This window comes from Marmota monax, unplaced genomic scaffold (assembly GCF_021218885.2).
Source record: "Marmota monax isolate L192 unplaced genomic scaffold, Marmota_monax_Labrador192_F-V1.1 WCK01_AAM20220418_F8-fsc00099, whole genome shotgun sequence".
Taxonomy (NCBI): Eukaryota; Metazoa; Chordata; class Mammalia; order Rodentia; family Sciuridae; genus Marmota; species Marmota monax.
In genome coordinates, this window is record NW_026692126.1 from 4,994,608 (window position 1) to 5,001,435 (window position 6,828).

Consider the following 6,828-nt stretch of genomic DNA (forward strand, 5'->3'; position numbering starts at 1 on the left):
GTGAGTTGGTTAGTGGAAAACTCTGTTCTTGATCCTTCAAGAATGCCTGCAGTTTCTTTGAACCAAGGTGAGTGAGTTGATGTACATTTTTAACGTAGTGTAGGGCTTTCTGAAATTGCAGGCTGGGCTCAGTGAAGTCGAGGAGTTCAGTGTCAGTGTCCTTAGATGTTAAGTTGTCGGGGTGCTCCGACGTAGTTAAATCTCCTGACTTATGTTCCCCCGGTGTGGAAAGTGTTAACATGGTTACTCCGTTTAGGGCTGCCAATTTAGCCTCTTCATCCGCCCTCCTGTTCCCGACCGCTATGGAATCGTTTCCTTTCTGGTGTCCTGGACAGTGCACTATAGCTAGTTCCCTAGGGCTTTGCACTGCTGAGAGGAGGCAGAGGATCTCATCTCTGTTTTTTATTTCTTTTCCCGCCGAGGTTAATAGTCCCCTTTGCTGGTAGATAGCCCCGTGTATATGAGCGGTAGCGAAGGCATAGTGGCTATCTGTGTATATGATGGCCTTTTTGCCTGCCACTAGCTCCAATGCTTTTGTGAGGGCGATCAGCTCTGCCTTTTGAGCAGATGTTCCCTCTGGGAGGCTAGAGGACCAGATGACTTTAGTTCTGCTAACTATTGCTGCCCCAGCCCGCTGCTTACCGTCCTGGAGGAAGCTGCTGCCATCAGTGAACCATATAACCTCAGGGTGGGGCAGTGGCTGATCCTTTAAATCCCGACGTATACTGGTTTCTTCTGCCAGTATATGTTGACAGTCATGAGTGACGGGTCCTGATGATTGTTCAGGTAGTAGTGTAGCCAGGTTAAGCGGGGCAGGGGGTCCCAGCGTTATTCTGTCTTTGTCGAGCAACAGGCTCTGATAGTGTGTTATTCTAGAGTTTGATAGCCATCTGTCTGGTGGCTGGCGGATGATGCTCTCTAGGGCATGGGGGGCTATAATGGTTAGCTTCTGCCCCAGCGTTAACTTATCAGCATCCTTGATTAGAAGGGCCGCCGCTGCTATAGCTTTTAGGCAATGGGGCCATCCACTAGCCACTGAGTCCAGCTTTTTAGACAAGTTGGCTACAGGCCTTTTCCAGGGCCCTAGAGTCGGAGTGAGCACTCCTCGTGCTATTCCTTTCTTTTCCTCAATGTAGAGAGTAAAGGGTTTTTCTACATCCGGGAGTGCTAAGGCCGGAGCAGATAGCAGCGCCCTTTTGATGTTATCAAAAGCTTGCTGGTGCTCAGGGGTCCATTGGAATTGGGCATCCCCCTTTAACAGCGGGTATAAAGGAGCAGCTAAGGATGCAAACCCAGGTATCCATAACCTGCAAAAGCCAGCAGTCCCAAGAAACTCTCTGAGTTGCCTCCTGTTAGATGGGGGTGGTATCTGCACAACGGTTTGTTTTCTGGGCTCAGTGAGCCATCGTTTACCGCCCCTAAGGGAATAGCCCAGGAAGATTACTTCTTGTTGGCAAATTTGGGCCTTTTTGGCAGAAGCTCTATACCCGAGTTGAGCAAGCTCGGATAATAGTGCTTGGGTCCCAGACTCAGTTTTCCTTGGTGTCAGCTGCCCGTAGCAGGTCATCCACATATTGAAGCAGGGTGACTTCAGGGTGCGTAGTTCTGAAGTTGTTGAGATCTCTGTGGAGGGCTTCACCAAAGAGAGTGGAGGAGTTTTTGAACCCCCATGGGAGTCTAGTCCAAGTTAGTTGACCAGACGTTCTGGTTTCTGGGTTTACCCACTCGAAAGCAAACAGCAACTGACTATCTTTATGCAGAGGCAAGCAAAAGAAAGCATCTTTTAAGTCCAGAACAGTATACCATTTCTGCTCAGGGTTCAGAGTGCTAAGCAGATTGTACAGATTAGGTACTGTGGGGTGAATGTCCTGCACTCTGTTGTTGATCTCTCTTAGGTCTTGAACGGCATGATAGTCCCTGGTTCCTGGCTTTTTTACTGGTAGCAGGGAAGTGTTCCAGGCCAATTGACAGGGCCTTAGGACCCCTAAGGCCAGATATTTCTGAATGTGGGGCCTTATCCCATCTTTAGCTTCTTTGCTCAGAGGATATTGTTTGACATTGATTGGGGAGGCTGAGGTTTTTAACTCCACTGTTATTGGAGGTTGTTTCATGGCTAAGGCCTAACCCAGCAGTTTATGCCCAGGCATCTGGGTAATCTGTTATCCATTTCTGGGGTAGCTTGCCTGTTTGATCAGTCTTGGGGGGGGGGGTGTGAAGAGTTGATGTTCATCTTCTACTGACATAGTTAAAGCCATGACTATAGGAGTTTTTACTGAAGGATTTAGAAATTCCACTTGGGGGCCTTCAGGGTTAAAAGTTATTTTGGCCCAGAGCTTGGTGAGCAGATCTCTGCCCATCAATGGAGCCATGCATTCTGGGATTACTAGGAAGGAGTGATAGACTTTTCCTTTCCCTAGGTCCATGGTCCTCTTAGTTGTCCAAGCCCGATATTTACTGCCGTTAGCCCCTTGAACTAGAGACCTTTTATTTGATAGAGGGCCCAATGGGACCTTAAGGGCTGAGTATATTGCCCCTGTATCCACTTCAAAGTTTACTGGGGTCCCCTCCACTTCAAAAGTTACCCTGAGCTCGGGGAGGGGATCCAAGCCCCGACTTTCCTAGTCATCCTCCAGAGTCAGAATGGCTGGCTGGTGTGGCTGTCTCTTTCTAGGGCACTCTTTGGCCCAGTTTCCTTTTTCTTTACAGTAGGCATATTGATCTGAGGCCAGGGGTGGCCTCTGGCGTGGGCCCAGGTATCCCTTCCTGTCTCCCTGTTTCTTAATTTCTGGCCTATTTGTTGTTGTGACCAGGACCTTAGTCAATGCCTTAGTCTGTCTTTTGCTTCTCTCATCCTCCCTTATAGTATACCTTCTCGGCTTCTCTGACTAAATCTCTCAAAGTCATATCTTGTAATCCATCTAAGTGTTGTAACTTTCTTTTAGTATCCAGGGAAGCTTGCCCAATAAAGGCCATCATGACAGATGCCTTTTGATCCTCTGCCTGAGGATCAAAAGGAGTATATCTCCTATATGCCTCCATAATTCTCTCTAGAAACATAGAGGGAGATTCATCAGGCCCTTGAATAATCTCTCTTACCTTGGCTAAATTAGTTGGTCACCTAGCGGCCTCTCAGAGACCCACTATTAGAGCCCAGCAATAAGTGGACAGATGCTCCCTACCTTCAAAGGTGTTGGGGTCCAAGTTGGGTCGGTTCAAGGGGAAGCCGGCTTCGATTATGTTGGGAAGTTGTGTCGGTTGCCCATCTGGTCTGAGGATATTTTTTTCTAGCTTCCAGGAGGATTCTCTCTTGTTCCTCTGTCATGAAGAGAGTCCCTAGGAGTTGTTGGCAGTCATCCCAAGTAGGCTGGTGTGAAAACATCAGTGATTCAACCAGACCTGTGAGCTGGGTGGGGTCCTCGGAAAAAGGGGGATTGTTATTTTTCCAGTTATATAGGTCTGAAGAGGAGAAAGGCCAATACTGGTAGGCTTGCATTTTTCCCCCATGGCCATCGTCAATCATTGGCCCATAGGGATGGAGGGGGAGCATCACGGGGGCTCCAGGGTTTTCAATCATTCGCCGCTGGTGAGTTCCTTTAGCCGGGCCAGCTTTCTCCAGGGGAGGAGGGGCTGAGTCAGCAGCAGGGGAGTCACTTAGAGGGCGTTGGGGGTTGGGGGACGAGGGCAGGGGATAAGGAGGGGGAGGAGAGTCCAGTAGAGTCAAATTTTGAGACTCAGGGAGAACAGAGGGTGGAGGAGGAGGAGGAGCAGAGGGTTTGAGAGATAGAATCATGGGGGAAGGAGTAGGAGTGGGGGCAGGGACAAGGAAAGGCTTTACCCATGGAGGAGGAGATTTGCAGAGGTCCTGCCAAGTTAAGATATATGGCTGTTGATCTGGATGGCTATGTGGCCCCAGCTGAAAGACAATATCTCTGACTTTTCGAATTAGTGGGAAGTAGAAAAATCCTTCTGGGGGCCATACGACTCCAAAGGTGGGCCATTCTGAGGCATAGAGAGTCTGCCAGGTCTGGCATTTTACTGAAAAAGAAAGATTCTGAGCCCTTAAGTGGACTTCGGTCCAGTGATCAAGGGTCAAGGGTAGAGGTGTTGAAGTGCTCTGTCCCATAATGAAAGATACACAAACAGTGAAAGCAACGACACATGACACAGACAAGACAAGACAATAAAAACAGACAATGGACGTCCAACACTGAGACCAGGACTGAGTAGCTGGCAAAACCCGATGGGCTGGCAATACCGAATCCGAAACAAAATATCACCGAGTCGAGGAGACTATTGTTCCTCGATTTCCTGAGTCCTCTGGAGCGTCCCCCAGGGACGTGGCCTGTGGCTCTGTGACACGTCTGTCAGCCACCGTCGGAGAGAGCTCACGCTCTTCACTGACAGCCACTTTGCCAAGCCCTAACCTGAAACCTGAAACCGGAAAGAGGCGCCTTACTTACCCCGAGAGGAGCCTGTTGGGGTCTTTCTTCTGCCACTGCCAGATCTCAGTGGAACCTCCAGATGTAAAGGTCCGGCGAGCGTCAGAGGAAAAGACCACCAAGAGACTGTCTCATGCAACAGCAAAGGGTTTATTGGGGGTCCAGCATGCTGGGCTCAGAGCTCACTTGAATAGAGCAGAGAGAGAGAGCCCTGGGAACAGCTTAAGCAGAGCTTATATACTTTCCTTGGAGAGGGCAGGGACTTCACATACAGCATAGCCAATCATTGCACGGTTTCTGGGAGGGGTTGTTTTCGTAGGGCAACCAGATGATCAGTGGGCATTTCCGGGAGTTGTTTTCAACTTCTACATGAGTTTCAGGTTCCAGGAAAACAGAACTTAATTTTTACATTCTTAACCTTTTCAACAGAAAGAACAGAACTGAGTTCTTTTGGAATTATTTTTGCCCTCATATGCTTTCTTTTCTTACAGTTTCCCATTCTATACTTCCTCGACTGCTAAATCAAAGACTTGAAGCAAAAAACTCAGTCCTTTGACATTTAATGACAAAAATTTTGAAACCTTAGGATGAATATTGTCCTATTTATCAATTTAGTATCTTATTTGGTATTTGAATTTCTCCCTATAAGATTTTTTATTAAAACCTATGCTTTTAATTTACTGAATTTTGATCCAGTTTATTTAGTTCATGAAAAAATTTCAATGTGTTTATTTAATGAAAGTATTTTAAATAAATCATTAGTATTAGATACATTCCTTGAGATTACATGAATAAAACAAATCAAAACCTCCTTTCTTATGATAATATTTCAAGTATTTGAATACAACTATCATGTTTTAACTGGGGTTTCTCTACTTGCAAATAAATATGAAATTTAATTGTTGATTAGGCTCAGTGCCCTGTGAAAACTACTGTTGTATATTCTCAAATTATTCTCTAAGTGCTAACCTTCATAGATATTTGCACTAGTACCAGGAAGTGAAATACAATGATATACTGTAGTTTTTTCTACTATATTTCTCTTAATTCATACTAAGAAATCACATTATCATTATTATTTTGGTATGTGCATCCTACAATTAACTGAAACCAGGTTTTCTATATATCAAGTCATCTAATTTTCATATTGTCATGCTAAGTTACCTGATGTCATACTAAATTTTAAGTACAGAGATAAAGTTGTCAGTGTTTTAAAAAAGACACCTAGTGAACAGAAAAGCTGTCCACAAGTATTCACATAGATTGTTTACATGCCTGATGAGGGACCTGTGTTTCATTTTCATGTATTTTGGTTATTGATTAGAGATTCTGGTTCTTGTGTTTCCATACTGCAGTTTGATAGATCTTTTTAAAGTAAACACAGATATCTGGCCAAATTCATCTCTGCCTCATTGCTGACCAGATTTTGGCTTTTTAGCAAAGTCTACATCATCCTATCACCATCATCCAACATAGCAGTTACTATTTTCATCTTTGCTCTTAGCCTGTCATCATTTAAATTTTATAATGACTTTGCTTGGGGATAAGATAGGGTATGAAAAAGCAGCATGTCTTCCCTATACTGAACTTGTACAGTTACATTTATTTTTATTTTTTGGCCACAGTGAATTGTTTTTATTTATTGCTATCAGATTTCTTCATATTACATTTAACCCCTCACCAGTCTATTCTGATGACAACATTTTTATCTAATGTCTAACATATTTCATTCCATATATAATGCATTTTGGAGATTTAAATGAAAGAATCAAAGTGCAGGTTTATTTATCATCTTATCAAACATGGACTTAAATTCATTCTACCAAAGCTTGTTCATTCTTCTTAGTGTGAAAGTCATTGTAGTTGACAGAGAAGTTCGAAGCAAAAGATTAAGAAGCTAAGTTTTTCTTTTATCACTCCTTATCGGAGACAAACAGCAAGCTGTGTTTTATATGAATACACTTGTGTTTTTGTTACCTCGGTATACCTTTATTTTCTTCAGATAAATCAATCATTATATTTATCCTCCTTGCTTACTTGTTTATTGCCTTTATTTCTCACTAAGATGAAATTGATAAGAGTTCAAATTTTCATAAGACAGGGAAAAATTTTTCAAATGTTCTGATTTTTTCTTCCCCCAAAGAGTCATCCATTTATTTTTGAATTCCCATAACATTACTCCAATTTGTCACATTTGTGCATTGGGAAAATATTCTTAAATTTCTGCAACTGGCTTTGTACTTTGTAGTATATGCTGGAAATCCATTGTCTTTTTCCCTTCTCAAATATGCCATGGAAAGTGCATCTACCTTTAGGTTCATGAATTTCAACTGTTCCCTTTTGATTGTTTTGCAGGACTTGTGGTTGGAAATGAGACCTCTCCCTAAAA

At 43.8% G+C, this 6,828-nt stretch overlaps 1 pseudogene; it reads right to left on the minus strand.

Annotated features, from left to right (window-relative positions):
* Nucleotides 1–2,847: 2,847 nt before the first annotated feature.
* Nucleotides 2,848–4,123, minus strand: LOC124105616 (formin-1-like; annotated as a pseudogene).
* Between the last annotated feature and the right edge of the window lie 2,705 nt (nucleotides 4,124–6,828).